This window comes from Procambarus clarkii, chromosome 88, assembly GCF_040958095.1.
Source record: "Procambarus clarkii isolate CNS0578487 chromosome 88, FALCON_Pclarkii_2.0, whole genome shotgun sequence".
In the NCBI taxonomy this organism is placed as follows: domain Eukaryota; kingdom Metazoa; phylum Arthropoda; class Malacostraca; order Decapoda; family Cambaridae; genus Procambarus; species Procambarus clarkii.
In genome coordinates, this window is record NC_091237.1 from 2461744 (window position 1) to 2484239 (window position 22496).

Sequence of the window (22496 nt, forward strand, 5' to 3'; positions counted from 1 at the left end):
TCTCCACACACACACCCTCCTAGGTGTCTCCACACACACACCCTCCTAGGTGTCTCCACACACACACCTTCCTAGAGTGTCTCTACACACACACACACCTTCCTAGTGTCTCTACACACCCACACACCCTTCCTAGGTGTTCTCTCACACACACACACACTTCCTAGGTCTCTACCAACACAACACACCCTCCTAGGTGTCTCTACCACACCACACACCTTCCTAGGTGTCTCTACACACACACACACACCTCCTAGTGTCTCTACACACACACACACCTTCCTAGGTGTCTCTACACACACACACACACCCTCCTAGGTGTCTCCCCACACACACACACCTTCCTAGTGTCTCTACACACACACACACACCTCTCCTAGGTGTCCTCTACACACACACACACCCTCCTAGGTGTCTCTCCCAACCACACACACACCCTCCTAGGTGTCTCCTCCACACACACACACCCTTCCTAGGTGTCTCTACACACACACACACCTTCCTAGGTGTCTCTACACACACACCACACCTTCCTAGGTGTCTCTACACACACACACACCTTCCTAGGTGTCTCTACACACACACACACCTTCCTAGGTGTCTCTACACACACACACACACCTCCTAGGTGTCTCTACACACACACACACCTTCCTAGGTGTCTCTACACACACACACACCCTCCTAGGTGTCTCTACACACACACACACCTTCCTAGGTGTCTCTACACACACACACACCTCCTAGGTGTCTCTACACACACACACACCTTCCTAGGTGTCTCTACACACACACACACCTTCCTAGGTGTCTCTACACACACACACACACCCTCCAAGGGTGTCTCCCGACTTCCACCCTCCTTCGTGTCTTCCCTTATCACTCTCTCCAACGTCCTCCACACACTCCCAACGTGTGTGCTGGGTACACATCACCTTCCCTGTTGTCCACCATCCGATGTCTTCCTCTCCAACATCCTCCCCATGTCAGGGAGACACAGTGATGCCTGACAGTTGAGTGGAATTCGCCTTCGGATTCGTAGTCCTGAGGTTCCGGGTTCGATCCCGGTGTAGGCGGAGACAAATGGGCAAAATGTTTCTTTAACCCTGATTCCCTTGTTACCTAGCAGTAAATAGGTTCCTGTGAGTTAGACAGCTGCTTCCTGGGAGGGGGAGTAACAAAAATAGTCTTGGTCGAGGACCGGGCCGCGGGGAAGCTAAGCCCTGAAATCATCTCAAGATAACCTTTTCTCCTCTTACAGGCTGTTAAGTGGGGGCAAATGGTTGCTCTGTGAGGGCCAGTAGCTAAGGTCAAGAAGTTCCTAAAATAGTGAGAGTTAGGTACGGCCCGGCCCCCAGGAAACACTTTCCAGCAACTAATACTACTCTTAAATGAAAGTCTGCAGTCGTAAGGTTAATCACCTACTCTACTCCAAACAGGATGAGAGGATACTCCTAAACCTTATTACTTATTTATTAAACCCTGTAATAACCTCTCCCCCCATATACAAAATACAATAAGTACTTTACCACTCTACCTAACATTAAACTCCTTGAATCCACATAGGCAGGATACAAGGCTTACAAAAGCAAACTAGGGTAAAGACTACTTTTCTAAAGGCACACTAGAACACACATAAGTAACACTGTAAACCTTTGCTCACGTGGTCTCTCGAGCCACCCTAGAGTACACTTAGGGTCACAGACTTAGTGAACACAAATACATACACTCAAAACTTAGCTAATGGCACGGTAATACTATAATAAGATACTTAACTGGATAGTACATATAATACATAATAAGGAGAGAGAAGAGAGGAGAAGGAGAAAGGGTAAGACAACGGCCCACAAAGTCTCGTGACTGCCTAGTCCAGCAGCACAGCCTAGATGACTGGCCCAGCTCTCTGGCAGCTCTGATGGTTGCTGCCGGCCGATACTCAACTGATCGTACAGCAACAATCATTTCAAGTCTTCCCAGACATTTCTTTACTTGTTAGTTTAACAGTTCTAGGAATAGCTACCAACTAGCTCTATATTATATTTAATAATCAACAATCACAGAGTCTGCCTGCTCTGTGAGCAACAAGATTCTTCTTATGTCTGGCAAGGGAGACAGAAACAAAAGCATACCCATGATATAAGAAATCTTCAATGTAAATATTGTTGTTAATTAAATATCCCTCTTACATAATCCAATCTTATCAATTAATGTTCTAATATCTATTTAATTAGGAACAACCAATGCAAAATCCCTAAGTTAGGGTCTATCACTATCAGAATACTTGAGTGACTAATCCCCGCATGAATATAAAGAATCCAATTTGACCTCAGGCTTCCTGGCAAAGTGAATTAGGAATCACGGGTGGTAACACAGGCATACTTCCTATCTCCCCCACGTACACCGTCCTAGCCTCCCCACTCAGATTCCCTCTTTATCACACTCGTCACACACCTTACCCATCTTGTTCCAGCACTCTAACCATTTTCTTAACATACTCTTAATTTTTGTAAACATATTCATTTCATACCATTCTCCACCTACACGTTCCCCCATTGGCTTCCCATATATTCATTTCCCATATTCCCAGCTCTCTTCAACAACAAGGATAGTTGGCGGGGCTCAAATAGTTAGCCCTCACTTCCTTGTAGTCACTGATAAGTAAGCACTGTAAGCAACTACCCCACTTTTTATCTTCACTGTAACCAAAAGTTTTTGCTCAGAATACAAATCGTCAGTCGAACGTTCGATTCGCATGTTAGTATCTCAATGTATTAATAGATCAATGAACTGTAAACCCTGTGGACTACACCCTGTGGACTACGCCCTGCGAACTAAACCCTATATTTCATATCCACTGGATTTTGTGAAGGGGTATTGAGGCCAACCTCCCTGCAAAGGGAGCATGTTGGCTAACTCTGACCCCCTTATGACACGCTCAATACCACCAACAGTAAATGCACAAAGTGATATAAGCCAAAAACATCTGACCTCCAACTTCTGGCAGACAGACAGACATTCACCTCTTTAGAATTAGTAGGAAAGAGACTGACAGAGCACATATAAATATGATAGCGTGACCCTCATAATCTTAACATTTAAAATTCAAACCTCAATTACTCACCCATATTTAAGATCGAGGACGATGTCTCCTGACGAAGTCCTGTCGTGAACCTTCACACCCAGGAGTTGCGGTTCCTGAGCACATGATTTCATTTCTCGTAACTGTAAGTTAAATTTAGGCCAATCCTCGAAGGACTCTCTGATCTTAGGAACGATCAATTGTTGTAGGATATCCTCAATATGTACAGCAAGTGTAGGCCGCAGCAGCCTAAGAATCTGTTGAGAGAAGTTCAGGAAATTATTCACTCCGAACACTGATAATATTCGACCGAACAAAACATTCTCATCCTCTGAACTTTGCCAAGTCGTTTGGCAAAATGGAATGGAGTGGAAAGTGCATATTCCAAATATAAATGGAAATCTTTACTTACATTTAGAGTGGAAAGATAATAATTATATAATTTTACTAAATATTATTCCCTATATCCTAATGCAATTTAGTGACACTACATATTATTAAATGAAATAAAAATACGGATAAGTATATGAAGTACATTTTAACATCTACTGTGGGGAATTTTGCCCAGTAGGAGTTTGAATACTGTTAAATTACCTGTAGAAATCTGCTTTAAAATTAATTAATTGAAGTGGACTGTATGACGTATATGGACTGTATTATATTGATTAGTCCTGCTGGGGTTATCCTTCCAAAAGTTGGGGGTTAACAAGACTACAGTTTTTATGTTAGTTCTAAGGTTAAATAATTTATCTAGTGCTTAGCTCTAGAGTCGAAATCGCCTGATAATAGACAGTGGTTTCCTTCGGTCACAGATGATGAACCACAGTTGGTGGAGTCTTAATGGCAACTTGGGAAACCGCATGGTGCAACAGGCTGACTCGATATTAATTCTTCTTCTGAACGGCACCTACCAAATAATGTATCAGTAGTAAACTGCTACCTTTACACAGCGGATATTCAAATAAGATGAGTCTGCATTAATAATTAGGCTTACCCAGAGCGCATGCGTCATAACCTGGCAACGCTACAGAGATCATGATAATGGCCACTAACATAAACTACAACAATTGCTCGGAAATACCGCTTCCATGTTACGATGAGTTCGTTGGTTAGGTGGAATGGTTTCTTTCCTGTAATAAGAACTTGGGAAATGTGCCTATTGTAAGCAATTAAGAGATAAAACGTAGAGGTGTCTTCTCTGCCAAGCACACAGGTCGTGTGCTTTCTGCCTAATGGCGTCACATCCCTCCCCAGCTGGGAATGCTAACTCAGCTTAGTTCAAAACTCGTCATTTTCTATGTAGGAAGAGCGACGCTTGATTTACTGATTATTTAGTTGAAGTAACTATTATTAATTTAAGTACTCTTTTATCTCATTTAGTCTGCACACTGAAAGTTTTATGTTACTACAAGAGAGAGATTATTCGTATAGTGTATTTTGCATACGTGGCAACATCCCATTTTCTCATGAACGCTATCAGATCTGACAATCGACTTGAGAATGGTCCAGAACGGACCGAAACGTCGCCGTCCCTTCACTTCCTAGTATGTGGTCTGGTCAACATACTATCAAATCCGTTCGGTTTGAGAAGTTAGTGATATTAGTATGTACCTGACATAACCGTTTTAACTTGGTATATCAGGGGTTAGTAGATAAAGTGTCGAAATTTCCGATATCTACATCAAAACTTTGTCAATTATGCATAAACAAACCAAAACCATAAGTGCATGATTTATTCCATGTAAGTTCACTACAGTTAAAGAAATAAAACTTTAATAAACAGACACACATAAGATATACACCTAACCATCCACACAAGAAATGCATACCTGATGTCGGAAATCCGAAACTAACATATTATCATTACTAAACGCAATAAGATGTTTTTAATTTACATTAGTTAGTCATAAAGGATTATACAGAACGGGACATCTGTCACGTCATCAAAACATTAATTTAAGTTCAACAAGTATTCTTAAAACAACAGTCTAGTGATCAAACTTGATTGAAAAGTATTCTCTGTGATTTACTTAAAACAAATCTACCATAAAATTAAAGGCTTCATCCCATTGTTAAGAAAAGAGAGAAAATTGAACCATATTTCTCGGACACTAGGAGAGGACAGAGCCTGGGCGGACATTGAATGTAAACAATAGCCTCCCTGTGAAGCCTGTGATTTCGAGATGAGAAGCTCCCGGTGAGGTCTGTGATTTCGGATGTGTCGGAGTGGTCTAACCCTGTTTCTTGTACTTTTAGTCCCCTCCGTGGTGCTTCCTTGCCGTGGTGAGGGGCTCACGTACACCTCCCTGGGACCGGTGTGGGTTGCCTGTGCCCCCTCTCCTGCCCCCTCTTTGGATAGTGTACGCACCATGTAGGGGCCTTGTGAGCCATTGGACCACCCGCTGGAGGGATCGCCTGTGAGAGGCCGCCCTGAGTGGATGGTTGGGTGTCCAGGCTGGGGCGATAGGGGGACTGGGGTCTTAGGACCAGTGTGGGAGAATGAACGAAGTAATAGGACTCCTCTGTTAAAAAGGGGGAGCACCACTGGTGACGATGCACACTTCCTGTACTGGCCCGCGCTCGGCCTCCCTGGCTGCCCTGGTAGGTGGTATCCCTTGGTTCCAGGTCCCATCCCTTATATATTGGTTTGCTGCATGGATGACGACTTGACTTCTCTTACCCAGGTTCATGGGGTGGGCGACCAGGCCCCTGAGCCGGACCGTCCTGGAAGGCCGGGATCTGTAGCCTCCGCTACAGGACCCGGTTTAGGCCCAGACCGGACTCTTCCTCCCTGCTCCCCTCCCTCATCTGTGGTTGGGTCGTGCCCCAAGCCTGCTATGGTGACCGTCTCCTTCCCTTGCACGGCTCCATCTCTTCTTGTGACTACTGCACCTTTTGACCCGTCTCTCTCTAAGGGTTCTCATCGCCGTCCCCGCCACAGCCACTCTCGTATGCTCCCTTCCCATCCTAATTCGTTCCATACTTTGTTTGGTCCTGCTACGTGGATTAAGTACTTTGACCTCCAACCTTTGGATTCAACTCCTCCTGACGATTTTTCCCTTCATAGGCATCTTGTCGATTCCGTGGATGCCTCTGTCACCTTCAACCCCACACGTCTTGGTACTCGTGTCGTTGCTGCTCCTTCTCAGGATGCGGCCACTCGCTTGGCCGCCTTATCCTGCCTTGGCGAGACCCCTGTTCGGATCTTGAAGAACGCTCGGTTGAATGCCAGTGTTGGCACTGTTCTCCTTCTGCACCATGTTGCGACCGGTGTTAGGGATCTCAAAGACTGCCACCAGGATATCAAGCATATTCTAGAGGCCCAGGGTCATTCTGTCCTCCAGGTGGATACATTTACTCGTCCCCCTCGTGGTCATCGCCATCTGCCTGCTTCGGGTTGTGAAGGTTACCTTTGATGGTAGGACCCGTCCGCCTTCTGTCATTCTTGCTGATGCCAGATGCTTCGTTCAGCAGTATATTCCATCTCCTCGGCTCTGCAGTAGGTGCTGGAGGTTTGGACATGATGCCCTCAAATGCTCTAGTCCTGTCTCTCTCTGTCACCTATGTGGAAACGAGGGTCACTCTAAGTTGGAATGCACTTCTCCCCAGGCCCGCTGCCTCAATTTCGGTGAGGCCCACCCTACCTTCTCCCGTGCGTGTATTCGTTACAAACTTGAGGCGGCTGTCCTCAACTTGAAACACCGGGACCGTTTGTCTTTTCCTGGGGCTCGGCGCCAAGTTCGTCTCCCCTCTTTTGCTGGTGTCTCCTATGCTCGCGTGGTGTGTTCTTCCTCTCCTCGTCCTTCCCGCCTTCCTCAGTCTCACAACCGTTTCCGAGCCTTAGATCCGGACATGCCCACCAACACCTCCCCTGTTTCCCTCCGTTCTGTCCCGAAGGGTCCACCTCCTGGTGCTCTGTCTAGGGCTCCCCTTCTTTCTACTCAGTCTGTCACGTCTCCTGTGCCTTCTTTTTCCTCTCCCTCTGGTCCTCCTTCCCGTCATTCTCCTCTGTCTCTTGGCTCTCCACGCCGCCTGACTGTGCGGAAAGATGTCCATCGCTCTCCTGATGGTCGTGTTGTTCAATCTCGCTCTTCCTCTCCTATCGAGACGCTGGAGTCTGTTGCCCAGTACATTGCTGCTGGGACGCCTGTATCTTTGAGTCAGAAGCGGAAACCTGGCTCCTCTCCTTCCTCCTCTCCGGTCGGTAAGAAGGCTTCGCTTTCTTCTTCACCCCCTATCTCTGATTCTATCGCTCCTCCCCCTCCCGCTTCGGTGGTGGAGCCCCAAGTTCCTACCGTGGGGGTTTCTTTAGCCCCCGGTTCCATCTCAGTTACTGCCCTTGCTGAGATGCGCTCCCCTCTTTCTGCCCCTCCTCCTCCCCTTCCTTCTCCTCCTCCAGACCCTGTTCGTTCACCTCTGGTCTCTCCTCCTGCTTCTTTCCTTCCTTCTTTACTCAGTTGGCCCATGCCCCCTAACCCTGACTTCGCTGACCCTGATCCTGACCCTGTGCTTTTTTAGTGTGCTGTATTCCTTCTTCACCTTTGTTTCTTCTTTGCTCTCTGTTGTTCTCCGCTCTCTCTTTGCTGAGGTCTTTTCTTCAATGGAACATCCGTGGATTTTACGCCAATTTCCTTGACTTCCAACTTATTTCACAGTTTTCGCCCCTTTGTATCTGTCTCCAGGAGCCGATGCTTGGTGCTCGTCCTGGTCGCTTCCGTGGCTATTCTTTTCTCTCTCCCCCCCCCCCAGCAACAGCTGGGATCCATAATTCTTCTGCTCTCTTGATTTACTCCGATTTGTTCCCTTTGTCCCCTTACTTTTTTCCTCGCCTCTCCACTGTTCTGCCGCCCGTGTCTTTGTGCGTAGATGGTACACGGTTTGTTCCATTTATTCCCCCCCCCCACTGTCCCACTTTCTCTTCCCGATCTTAAACATCTCCTAGACTTCTTGCCTGAGCCTGTGCTCCTGCTGGGTGATTTCAATTGTCGTCATGCCCTTTGGGGTGATGTGCTGACAAACACCCGGTGTCGCCTCCTTGAACCTTTCATCCTCTCTTCTTCCCTGTCCCTTCTTAATTCTGGTGAGCCCACTCATTTGGACTCTCGGACTCGCTCTCTTTCTTGTCTCGATCTTTCTCTGTGCTCGTCATCCCTTTCCTTGGATTTTGGGTGGCGGGTCCTTGATGATCTCCATGGCAGTGACCATTTTCCTATCCTTGTTACTTTTTTCTCTTTTCGCCCTCCTCTCTCCTTCCCTAGGTGGCGGTTTGCCAAGGCTGACTGGCGCCTGTTTACTCTCCGTGCTACTATTTCCGACCTTTCCGTTCTGCCTCTCCCTCGCGCCCTCCTTCTTTTCATGACACTATCTTTAATGCTGCCCTCCACTCTATTCCTCGCTCTTCTTCTTGGGGAATGGGGAAGTGCGTTCCCTGGTGGAATGTGGACTGTGCTCGGGCTGTCCGCTGTAAGCGTGCAGCCTGGAAGAGACATCGCCACCGGCAGATGGTTGAGTCTTTTCTTTTGTTTCGGAAGGTGAGTGCGGTGGTTCGTAGGACCATCCGTGCGGCTAAACGTGCTTGCTGGGAGTCTTATGTCTCCACCATTACATCCGAAACTCCTCTCCCACTGGTCTGGAAGCGTATCCGCAAGATTGTGGGTAAGTTCGTTCCCAATGTCTCACCGGTCTTTCGCCTCCCTGGTGCTATTGTGGCAGACTCGTTGCAGGTCGCGACCGAACTGGGTTCCCATTTTTCCTCTGTTAGTTCTGGTTCTCATCTTCCCCAATCCTTCCTTCTTCGTAAGCCTATTCTTGAATCTCATCCTTTAAATTTCTGTACTTATCTTCACCTTTCCTATTATGATCCCTTCTCTCTCTCTCTGAGCTTCAGTCTGCCCTAGCCCTTTGCGGTTCTACAGCAGCCGGCTCTGATGGCATTCATTATGAAATGCTTCGCCATCTCCCTCCGTGCACGTCTCAGTATTTACTGAATCTGTACAATCGAGTCTGGGAGTCGTCTTCAGTTCCTGAAGACTGGCTCGATGCTGTTGTCCTCCCTGTTCAGAAATCAGGGTCTCTCGGGTCATCCCCCAAGGACTTCCGCCCTATTGCTCTCATGAGTTGTGTCTGCAAGCTCTTTGAACGTATGGTTATCGTTCGTTTGATGTGGTTCTTAGAACACTATCACCACCTCTCCCCTTCTCAATTTGGTTTCCGCAAGTGCCGCAGCACAACGGATGTCCCGGTGAACTTGGAGGTCTATATTCGTACTGCTTTTGCTGCGAAGACCTCTGTTGTTGCCGTCCTTTTTGACCTGGAAAAGGCTTACGACACTACCTTGCGGTATCATATTCTGTCTCAACTTCATTCTTTGGCCTTCGTGGGAACCTCCCTCTCTTCCTCCAGAGCTGCCTCTCTTGTCGTTCCTTTCGTGTGCGGCTTGGTACCACTCTCTCTGCCCCTTTTCGGCAGTATGAAGGTGTGCCCCAGGGTAGTGTTCTGAGCTCTTTTTCTAGTTGCCCTCAACGGTCTTCTTTCCTCTCTTCCTTCTGGCGTCTTCTCCGCTCTCTATGTTGATGATCTTACCCTTTGCTGTCGGGGTGGTGATTCGCCTCTCCTTCAACGGCGGCTTCAACTTGCGATTGATGCCGTGTCGTCTTGGGCCACCGATCATGGCTTCAAGTTCTCTGCGTCTAAGACTTGTACTATGACTTTTACTCGGAAGCATGTCGTTCTTCGTCCCTCTTTGTCGCTTTATGGTCATCCCATTGTGTACAGGGATTCCGCACAGCTTTTGGGGTTAGTCTTTGACACTCGTTTGTCTTGGTCAGCCCATATCTCTTACCTCCGTGTTGAATGTTGTAAGGCCCTTAACCTTCTTAAGGTTTTGTCCCATACTTCTTGGGGAGCAGATAGGCGCACACTCCTCTATTTGCACTCCTCTCTCGTCCTGTCTAAACTCAATTAAGGTTGCCCTGCATATTCTTCTGCTTCTCCTTCTACTCTTTGCCGTCTTGATGCTTTGCACCATACTGGGTTGCGTCTCAGCTCTGGTGCCTTTCGTTCGACTCCAGCCCTCAGTTTGTATGTTGACACTGGCTTTCTCTCTTCAGGACCGCTGTGATCGCTACTGTCTTCGCTATCTTGCGCGGTCTTTACACCATCCTTCCTCTCGCCTCTGACTTGCTTTGACTTTTCCTCCTCCAGTAGCACCTGTTCCTCTTCATCGTCTCCCTCTTTCTGTCCGGTTATCTCGCTTACAGAATTCTCTTTCTGTTCATATTTCTAATGTTTCTCCTCATATTGTTCCTTCCTTGCCTCCGTGGAGTCCCCCCTTGCCAAGTTTTGTACGTCCTTGACTTGTATTACTAAAGCCTTTATCCCTCCTACAATTCTGAAAAGCCTCTTCCTTGAGCACTTTTCTTCACACTCCCACTCTATTTCCATCTTCACCGATGGGTCTAAGTCTGTGGACGGTGTGGGCTACTCTGTTGTTTTTCCTGACCGTACTTATATGTGTCGCCTCCCTTCGGAGGTTAGCTTCTTTAAAGCTGAACTTTATGCTATTTTCTATGCTCTCCGTCTCTTGCTCTCTCATTATCATTCCTCCTTTGTGGTTGTAGTTGACTCGTAGTGCCCTCATGGCTCTAGGGTCTTTTAATCCTGTCCATCCGGTGGTCATCGAGATTCAACATTGGCTGTTTCTTATTTCTAGTAAATTTAAATCAGTAGAGTTTTGCTGGGTTCCCAGCTATGTTGGTATTTCTTTCAATGAGCGTGCAGATGCTACCGCTAAGGAAGCTATCCGTCCTTGTCCCATATCCCGTAAAGGTATTCCTTATTCTGACTTTTATCCTGTTATTTATTCTTCCATTCTTGCTCGTTGGCAGGGTTGTTGGTCCTCTGTGGTTGGCAACAAGCTTCGTACTCTCAAACGTAGTGTGTACCTGTGGCCTTCCTCCTACCACCGTAACCGGCGGTGGGAAACTGCTTTGGCACGGCTGCGGGTTGGCCATACTCGCTTAACCAACGGTCACTTAATGGAGCGCCGCCCTGCTCTTTATTGTCCGAATTGCGTTGTCCCTCTTACAGTTGTGCATATCCTTGTTGAATGTCCTGACTTCCAGGACAAGCGTGTGTCTTGCTTTCCGACCGTCCCTCGCAGTCACTTGTCCCTCGATAGAATTCTAGGTGAATCGGATACTTTTGAAATCGTTCGCCTTATGCGTGTTTGTTCTCGTATTGGTGATATTTAGCGCCCTCTGATTATTTCGCACTTTGATGGTGCTACATAGCCTTCCCGGTTTGGTGCCTTCTTTTGATAATTACCTTGTACTTTTAGTGACATTTTGCCAAGGTTGTTTGTTTCACAGAAGATCCAGAGTGTTGGAGACCAAAGGTTCCTGAGGGGTTTATACCAGATCAGCCCCATTCACAAGGAGAATTCCCTCAACCACCCCTCATCTATGCCGATTCATCTCAGTGAATTAACTCTACAGAAAAGGAGTAGAAATCAGTCGAAAACCCATCAACTCTTACAACCCAGGATGTTCCAGCTCAGGAAATGTACATGGTATCCTCAACCGAGTTGTAGTTGTCAGAGTTCACTACATCTAAGTCCAGGTAACTTATATCTAACTGTTGAAGTGCTCCAGAATGAAATTGGTTGGATCTGTACTATCTGTTTACAAAAGGTAGTGCATTTTAAGTTGTAAGTACTTTACCTTGATGTGCTGGAGTATTGTAACTTGTTCCTTATTAATAAAGTGAACTGTGGTTTTATTGGATTACTACCAGGTTGAGAAAGAAACCAGTTAAGTGGAAACCTATTATATTAGATTTTGTTGTCCAGACTGCCATTTATTTCGGATGTATGTATTGTACTCAAGTCGTATGTGAATCTTGCAAAGTGTGGTGAGTATAATAAGAACAAATGTTGTGATGAGCAGAGAGTGAGAATTTACCTCAGGTATTTAGGTGAACAAAATGAGATAGTGCCCAGGAGAGATAAAGGTGTTTAGAATCCAAGTGAACAGTTATAGTTACACTTAAGTTGGGAGACGGTGTTTCAGAATGTAATGAAGAAAATGTATATTGTATAGTTGCTACAGTGAATTGTTCTTACATGAAGAGTGTAATGTCAACTAATGAACTTTGGATTATTTCCATATTTAGTTATTTCATTCCATTGGAGTTAATGAACTTATTACAGAAGTTAAGATTCAATTTGTTTTTTCTTGCAAGAAGATGTACCTTGCTATATATTATTATATTAGTGATTTTTTTACATATTGTGCATGAGTATTGCTAATGTATTTTTGATTGTATTTCAATTGTCATATATCTTCTATAAATTGGTTCAGTGTAATGTTTTCCTTAGGAAGTTCAGTGTCAATAATTATGATTGGATTATGAGTTCTCAGTATTGTACACACCTGCAGTCAAAAACTGAAATCAACCTTCAGTTAATTTCATTTTTCTTTAAGGACGAGGAGGGATTTCTTGAAGCCATATATTTTAATCTAACATTTATCATGATAAACATGTATGTTCATTATTTCTTTCCTCAGTTATTTATAATTAACCATTATATTCATTAGTTTTCCAGTATTTAGGTTTGAATTAAATGTAGCATGCTATAGTGTGTCTGTATGAAATATTTTGCTAATGCTATTGCATATTAGTTCATGTAGGGGAAAACCATGGCGACTCATGGGGGAAAGACCATATTTGGGATGTTCCAATAATGAATGCAGTGTATCAACCAAACATCACTGATTCATCCCAGTAATTTTTTCAGTTTTTGTATGTACATATTTCTTTAATTATACCTTAGCAGTGTTATATGCATATTAGTATAGTTATAATTATGTTCTTAAGTATTACTCTCAAACAGCAGAATATCTAAAGATTTCATGTGGTTCGTAGTTGGTAACCTGTCGACACCATGCCGTGCATGCTCTTACACGCTAGTTGCGTGGGTGAGGCTGGGTGGGGGTGTACATGTTATGAGATAAGTGTTTCGTACCTGTATATTATTTAGTAATATAGCTAATTGCCTGGTTAGACCATTATTTGCTTACCCATCAATTCATTTAAGTTTTAAAATGGTGATCAGTGCTTATATATATAATTATATTGTGATATTTCATTCTGGTGCAACAATATTTCTGGCTGCCTGCATTTCATTTATATGTTTGTATGTTTCTTTGTTACCCCATACTTAAAGTATATTGCTTTGCTGAGTAAGCAGTTCATTTATTTACCCTTGAAATTTGTAGTAGGCAAGACTGCCTCTATATATATTATAATACTTGACCATACCAAGAGGTCAAGCGTCATTACATGTCCACAGGTGTGCCGGGCCCCACTGGTGTGCTGTGAAGGATCCTTAGGTGTGCCAGGCCCCACAGGTGTGCTGTGAAGGATCCATAGGTGTGCCGGGCCCCACTGGTGTGCTGTGAAGGATCCATAGGTGTGCCAGGCCCCACTGGTATGCTGTGAAGGGTCCTCTGGTGTGCTGTGAAGGGTCCACAGGTGTGCCGGACCCCACTGGTGTGCTGTGAAGGGTCCACTGGTGTGCTGTGAAGGGTCCACAGGTGTGCTGTGAAGGGTCCACAGGTGTGCCGGACCCCACTGGTGTGCTGTGAAGGGTCCACAGGTGTGCCGGACCCCACTGGTGTGCTGTGAAGGGTCCACAGGTGTGCCGGACCCCACTGGTGTGCTGTGAAGGGTCCACAGGTGTGCCTGGCCCCACTGGTGTGCTGTGAAGGGTCCACAGGTGTGCCGGGCCCCACTGGTGTGCTGTGAATGATCCACAGGTGTGCTGTGAAGGGTCCACAGGTGTGCTGTAAAGGATCCACAGGTGTGCCGGGCCCCACTGGTGTGCTGTGAAGGGTCCACTGGTGTGCTGTGAAGGGTCCACAGGTGTGCCTGGCCCCACTGGTGTGCTGTGAAGGGTCCACTGGTGTGCCGGGCCCCACTGGTGTGCTGTGAATGATCCACAGGTGTGCCAGGCCCCACTGGTGTGCTGTGAATGATCCACAGGTGTGCCAGGCCCCACTGGTATGCTGTGAAGGATCCTCTGGTGTGCCTGGCCACACTGGTGTGCTGTGAATGATCCACAGGTGTGCCTGGCCCCACTGGTATGCTGTGAAGGGTCCTCTGGTGTGCCTGGCCCCACTGGTATGCTGTGAAGGGTCCTCTGGTGTGCCAGGCACAATGGTACCCCTGGATACCCCACACTGATACCCCACTTCCATAATATTCCACAGATAAATGAATGCATTGAAAAAATTTAAATTCGTTTCTTTCTTTATCCGCACTTTCTTTTTAATTTGATTCTGTTACAGCTTAATTTTGGTCTTTTTAGTCCATGTTCCAAGTGTTGAAGAACTCTGCAGGGTAGTGGGTGTTCCAGAACTCTGCAGGGTAGTGGGTGTTCCAGAACTCTGCAGGGTAGTGGGTGTTCCAGAGCTCTGCAGGGTAGTGGGTGTTCCAGAACTCTGCAGGGTAGTGGGTGTTCAGGAGCTCTGCAGGGTAGTGGGTGTTCAGGAGCTCTGCAGGGTAGTGGGTGTTCCAGAACTCTGCAGGGTAGTGGGTGTTCCAGAACTCTGCAGGGTAGTGGGTGTTCCAGAACTCTGCAGGGTAGTGGGTGTTCCAGAACTCTGCAGGGTAGTGGGTGTTCCAGAGCTCTGCAGGGTAGTGGGTGTTCAGGAGCTCTGCAGGGTAGTGGGTGTTCCAGAACTCTGCAGGGTAGTGGGTGTTCCAGAACTCTGCAGGGTAGTGGGTGTTCAGGAGCTCTGCAGGGTAGTGGGTGTTCCAGAACTCTGCAGGGTAGTGGGTGTTCCAGAGCTCTGCAGGGTAGTGGGTGTTCAGGAGCTCTGCAGGGTAGTGGGTGTTCCAGAACTCTGCAGGGTAGTGGATGTTCAGGAGCTCTGCAGGGTAGTGGGTGTTCAAGAACTCTGCAGGGTAGTGGGTGTTCAGGAGCTCTGCAGGGTAGTGGGTGTTCCAGAACTCTGCAGGGTAGTGGATGTTCAGGAGCTCTGCAGGGTAGTGGGTGTTCAAGAACTCTGCAGGGTAGTGGGTGTTCAAGAACTCTGCAGGGTAGTGGGTGCTCAAGAGCTCTGCAGGGTAGTGGGTGTTCAGGAGCTCTACAGGGTAGTGGGTGTTCAAGAACTCTGCAGGGTAGTGGGTGTTCAAGAACTCTGCAGGGTAGTGGGTGCTCAAGAGCTCCAGTTTTGTAGTAAACTGTAACCTGAGCACGTTGTTCCTGATGCTTATAAGTGATTTGCTTCTTGTAATAAACCCTTTGATGGTATGCTGGTATTGTTTTATCATGATGGTGGTCTTCAGAGCATCTATGTTTCCATCCTTGAGTGTTCTTGAACTATTCCACAGTTGTAATCCACTGAAAGCCATTAATAATTTATTGAGGTTATTGAGATTATATTGAGTTGATTTCGGGGCTTAGCGTCTCCGTGGCCCGGTCCTCGACCCGGCCTCCTGTTTGTTACACACCCCCAGGAAGCCGCCCGTAGCAGCTGTCTAACTCTCTGGTACCTATTTACTGCTAGGAGAACAGGGGCATAAGGGTGAAAGAAACTCTGCCCATTTGTTTCCGCCTCCTCCAGGAATCGAACCCAGAACCTCAGTACTACGAATCCGAAGCACTGTCCACTCAACTGTCAGCCCCCCCCCTTCTACTACAGCAATCTTCTTACTTAACATTTTACCAAACAGTAGGTGTGACACCTAATGCTTAGGAAATGTTTACAGTTGATTTATTCCGATTATTAATCATCATTTGGCCGGCATTAATGACACTGAACTTTCTTTGTTCCTCGTCAAAATGCAAATAGCACCCCTAGAATCACCCCCTAGACCGTCTGTTGCCTCTCCTGTGTATAAAGAAACGATGCAACGATGCACAACTAGCAAAGAAACGTTTGAGAAGCCAATTGTCTCATTTTTTTTGGTCCTTTAAAATAGGAAAGGTTATGTATAAAAGAGCTGTATTTCATACACACAGTTCACCCAATATTGATAAAAAATACCCTCAAAATAAAGCTTTATTATCAATGGTGTTTTTTCATTTGAAATCTAATGTGTTGAAGTACAGACCCACACACAAGCATTCTGTTACTGTCCAAGTTCTCACAGTAGAAAAGAATTAGCAGTGATTCTAAGACGATTCTTTTCTACATTTCTATATTTCTTATGTCTTTCTACTTGTATCCACCCGGAAGTGAATGCAAGTAAGCTGGCACAAGAGGACATGTTAAACGGAAGGACGAGATAAAGTAAAGCACTTCGCAGTCCCTGTACTCAGTCTCTGTGATGCTGTGGTAAAACACTCGCTCTGCGCTTTCCAAGCACTTTGTACTGGGTTCGTATTCTGGCCGCGGAGGATTGGCCGGGTGCCAATCCTTAACTGTAGCCCCTGTTCACCCAGCAGTGAATGGGTATCTGGTTGAAACTGGTTAGGTTAAAGAATTTGGCTGGTCGTATTCTTGGGAAAATGAGGATTAAGGACCTACCCAAAATGCTATATGTGCTAGTGGTTGTTGAAGAATGTAAGAACTATGAATGTAACAAGAATGAACTCAAGAATGTAAGAAATAAATAAAGAAATAAATAAAAATTGCCCAATCGTCGATGTCTGGGGCAATGAGAGTTGGATAGTGTGCTTTAGTTTTGAGGGTGGAAAATGGACCTAAATATAAGCTGACTGCTGATAATTGGGTGACATTGTTTGATATGCAGTGGATCGCCAATATCTTATCTTAGTTTTCTGGTTTATCACTCAATTATTTCAGTGTTGTTGGTGAGGATATCTGTGGTGAGAGTGATTGTCCGCAGAACTCATGTGTTCTCTGGTGGAGCCTGGTATGACCCAGGTATTTACCTGCTTCATAACTATTCAAATTTTGCATATTTATACATATCTTCACCTTCAATTAATTATGTATTGCAGTTGTACATATTTATGGCTTCATTTCATAGTACTATGTTATATTATTCTCATTCTATTTGCTTGTATAGCAGTTATGCTATTGCATTAAATTTCTGAATTGTATTGTATGGAAGTTGCTTAGTGGAGTGGGGGTACATGTGGTCCTGTGCTGGTCAGGTATTTGTTCAGTTCAGTTTGCGCGGTGCGTCAGTGGTACCAGCTGTATTTACTATTTTGTATCTGCAAACTCCAGCTATTATCTCTTGGACCCCGCCTTACTAGCCAATTTGATTTTCCTCTATTATGTCTACTACATAGATTTTTCTCTAACGTAAGTACACACACACACACACATTCCCAGGACGCACCCTGTAACAGCTGTCCAACTCTCTGGTACCTTTTTACTGCGAGGTGAATAGATGCAGCAGGGTGAAAGAAGCTCTGCTCATTTGTTTTTGCCTCTGCCAGGGATCGTAACAGAGCCCTTAGGACTACGACTCAAAAGCGCTGTCCACTCAGCCACAAGGTCCCATAGAATCCACTCACCCCAAACGGCTTATGTTCATGTCATTGAATTATTCTTATTTTCAGAGTAAGAAGTATAATTACATGAGTAGCTGTTCCAGAATATCTTATGTTTTATATACTTATGATTATAAGTGCATGGTAGTTTATATCTAAGTGTGGAAGTGTGGTTTGTGAGTTATTTTTTACGTGGCGAGTAACGACAGTGTGTTCATGGGAGCTCATGCTGTGAGTCGGAGTGAATCTGCGTCAATTGCAGGCTGGTGTTGTTGAAGCCTGGATGTGCTATTGAAGTTAAGTAATGTTTGTTTATTGCTTGTGTCTAGGTGTTGCTATGAATCTGGTATTCATGTGATTTAATAATAAGTTAAACACACACACACACACACACACACACACACACACATATATATATATATATATATATATATATATATATATATATATATATATATATATATATATATATATATATATATATATGTGTGTGTGTGTGTGTGTGTGTGTTTAACTTATTATATATTAGTATATTTTGGTACCAGTCTTTCTTGTAAACATATATTATTAAATATGACCGAAAAGGTAAGATTAATAATTCTAACACGAATTTTCTCAATATTTCTTATGGTTCTTTTCACTGTCGATGGTAATTGAAAAATCAATTCTCCAAAATTCATTTTTATTTCTAGTCTGACGCGACACATGAACGCGTTTCGTAATAACTTATTACATTTTCAAAGACTTTAGTTTACACACACACACAACTATAGCCTGCAAACACTAAACAGAGTTCTACTGTGCTATAATTTAAACGACTTTCATTTTATATGCCTGCATTTGGGTGAGGTGATATGTTACAACAGTTTTGGATGTGGTGAAAACATACTTTCAACACAAGACACAATACGAAACAATGGGTATAATATTTTGTAAGTTAAAGGGATGAATGGAAGTAACTGGAGAGGGCCTATTGGCCCATATTTCTTGATGCTTCTATATTGGTGCGGAGTCTTGAAGTGAGTAGTTCATGGGAGTACCCACTTCCCCATGAGTTCATGGGGACCATTCAGGCTTGTTTGCATTTTTGTTCCTCACGTGTGCCCCAAAGAATGAGGTAATTTGATAAAATACCATGCCCAAGATTACCAACCGAGTGCCGGCGGAGGGAATGAAATAGCCTCGGCTACCATCCTCTTTTGTCCAGTCGTTTTGGTCGAGTTGGTCGAGCGGTTAAGTGATCCTGTACGCCAGCAGAGTGCTCCAGGCAGTATGGGTTCGAGTCACTTCTGGGGTGTGAGTTCTCAGTTATATATATATATATATATATAAATATATATATATATATATATATATATAAATATATATATATATATATATATTTATATATATATATATATATATATATATATATATATATATATATATATATATATATATATATATATATATATATATATATATATATATTGTGATGGTGTTCCCCCCCCCTTATATTTCTCCCACGCCTGCAGTAAGAGTCATGTCCACTTTACCCAAGCGTTCTCTACGTCGCAGGCATCAATTTGATATATGTGGGAGAGTGGAGTGTGCTCGGAGAGCCGAGAAATTTGTGAAACAATAATATTTTGGCCTGTGGTTTAGGCCCTTTAGAAAGCCAAGATGGCGCTGGCTCTCCTGTTTCCCCGCCAAAATTGTGTGACGTCAGTGACACCGGATTGGTCACTGACAGCAATGTGGCACCGGGAGCCAATGAAAACCTCCCGTGGCGAATGTGACATCACGAAGGAAGGGGGGTCCGGGCAGCGCGCCGCGTTGGCGCCATCAGTCAGACACGACACGTCAAGGAGGTTGGACGTGCGACGATTGGTCCTGTCAGTTTGACAGTTGTTTCCCGCTCCCGTGGATTTTACGCGTCACCTGAAGTCTGCCAGTACTCTGTGAGGTCTTCCTTAGTTCATGTGTTGAACCAGAGAGGGAATCGACGGTTATTGAGCAACAAGTGCTCCAGGACAGGTACTGTGCAAGAAGAAGTGAAGTCTGTGCAGTGACATAGGCGACGTCTGAGGCAGTTCACCCATTCGTGACGGCATAGTGGCTGACCAGAGCCACTGGGTAGCAGAGGAAGAAGAGGACTAGTTGGGAATCCAGACGACTGCAGCCGAGAAGTAGGCGGGCAGCCGTAGCTGGGAGAAGTCGACGGCCAGGAGACCGACTCCAACCCTACAAGAAGTCGAGGAGGAGCACGGACCTGCTGGGAAGAAGGCACGGAGACGACGCGCTAACGGTGGGACAGCGAGTGGGTTCCTGGAGGACACGACAACGTGTGTGTGGGGGCGTTCCCTAACACGAGGCAGGAGCCAGGACCAGGAGCTACAACTCAACTCTCATCGGAGGATAGGTGGAAGTAGGTGGTTCTAGTTTCCCTCCCAATTCCCCTTTAGTCAGCTATATTATTCAGCTATATTATCTAGCCTGAGGATTCTGTATGTCGTGAGCAAGTCTCACCTATGTCACAGTAAGGCACCAGTGTGCAGAATAGTACTATCAAGAGTACTCACGATACTTATAAATATTATTATTGGTGTGTACAGGCACCCGGATTAAGTGATGAATTTACTGTGTTTTGTATATCTTGCATGAGACTTTAACGTGAACATATAGTGAGAAATTATATATAATATTATGCCAGTATTTGGAAGTTAGGCTATGTGCCCAGTAACTATTTATTTTCCATTTATTGATGTCTGATTTATCCATATTATATATGTCTATGTTCGTGCATTGAATAGTCATTTGTGAGTGCAGTGATTTATTGTGTTATCGCCCACGAAAGGAAATACTAAGAACTCCAGTGTTAAATACTCCATAAGTTACCATTGAATGAAGGGCAGTGTGAAATATTATTACAGTGAATTATTGTCGCATTTATTATAGAAACGATTGTTTGAGCCCAAGTACAGTGTAGCGAAGTAATGCGTGCTATTGTTGCAAATATCGAGTGTGCGAACTCCTGGTGATCTTTGAGAACTTAAAGAAACAGCGCGCGTGCCGCTAGAGAAACAAACAATAAACTTTCGCGCGGAAGGGGGGCGCCCAGCTGATTGTGACATTGACGAGAGGGGGAGTGTTGCCACCGTAGCGAGTGCGTAATATACGTGGGAACGACCGACTCCTGCCTGGATCAGCTGATTTATTTATTGATATGACCTTGTGACATCTTTTATGAATTTTAAGTAAAATACAAAATACTTTTGTGTTTATATCATCCCCTCCATTTATCTTGTGGCTATATTATACTGGAAAGCAAAGAGTGATACAAGTAAGTACCTGTCTGATATCCTGATCTATTGAGTGTGACCTTGCCAAGGATACCACAATTCAACCAGTCCACTGACGTGTTACTGGACACCGAAAACACCAGTTGGCGACCTTGTGGTTAATAGTAAAGCCCTATTGTTGGGGCGGGCACATAACAGTTAAGTGAACGAGTTGTGTTCCCACTCCTTCTCAATCCGAGGCCGGTTGGGATTGACTGGGATACTCTCCTGGCGTGCAGTGGCGCCGTGAGGATAGAGTGAAGACCCGCAGGGCTACGGTGAGTGACCTTGAACATATCTGTTGCTCACCCAGAGTAAGAATAAGAGTAAGATAAGTGTAAACCCCAACAATATATATATATATATATATATATATATATTGTTGGGGTTTACACTTATCTTACTCTTATTCTTATATATATATATATATATATATATATATATATATATATATATATATATATATATATATATATATATATATATATATATATATATATATATATATATATATATATATATATATATATATTGTTGGGGTCACTTCTATATATATATAGAAGTGACTCGAACCCATACTACCAGGAGCAACGCAACTGGTATGTACAAGACGCCATAATCAACTTGACCATCACGACCGGACAAAATGAGGTGATAGCCGAGGCTATTTGAACCACCCCACTGCCGGCACTCGGATAGTAATCTTGGGCATAGCATTTTACCAAATCACTGGGTTCGAGTCACTTCTGGGGTGTGAGTTTTCAGTTGCATATTGTCCTGGGGACCATTCAGGCTTGTTCGCATTTGTGTTCCTCACGTGTGCCCCAAAGAATGAGGTGATTTGGTAAAATGCTATGCCCAAGATTACTATCCGAGTGCCGGCGGTGGGGTGGTTCAAATAGCCTCGGCTATCACCTTATTTTGTCCGGTCGTGATGGTCAAGTGGATTAAGGCGTCTTGTACATACCAGTTGCGTTGCTCCTGGGAGTATGGGTTCGAGTCAATTCTGGGGTGTGAGTTTTCAGTTGCATATTGTCCTGGGGACCATTCAGGCTTGTTCGCATTTGTGTTCCTCACGTGTGCCCCAAAGAATGAGGTGATTTGGTAAAATGCTATGCCCAAGATTACTATCCGAGTGCCGGCGGTGGGGTGGTTCAAATAGCCTCAGCTATCACCTCATTTTGTCCGGTCGTGATGGTCAAGTGGATTAAGGCGTCTTGTACATACCAGTTGCGTTGCTCCTGGGAGTATGGGTTCGAGTCACTTCTGGGGTGTGAGTTTTCAGTTGCATATTGTCCTGGGGACCATTCAGGCTTGTTCGCATATATATATATCAGTTATATATATATATATATATATATATATATATATATATATATATATATATATATATATATATATATATATATATATATATATATATATATATATATATATATATATATATATATATATATAACTGAAAACTCACACCCCAGAAGTGACTCGAACCCATACTGCCAGGAGCAACGCAACTGGTATGTACAGGATGCCTTAATCCACTTGACCATCACGACCGGACATAAGGAAGTTGCAATAGTCCTGGGGACCATTCAGGCTTGTTCGCATATATATATATATATAT

The 22496-nt window shown here is 44.7% G+C and overlaps 1 long non-coding RNA gene across 1 annotated transcript in view; it reads right to left on the reverse strand.

The window, feature by feature from the left end:
- Positions 1-3127: 3127 nt before the first annotated feature.
- LOC138358972 (uncharacterized) overlaps positions 3128-22496 on the reverse strand; it is a 52213-nt gene continuing 32844 nt past the window's right edge. The window contains exon 3 of the long non-coding RNA XR_011225673.1: positions 3128-3336. This is a non-coding gene — a long non-coding RNA (uncharacterized lncRNA). The remainder of the gene's footprint in view (positions 3337-22496) is intronic.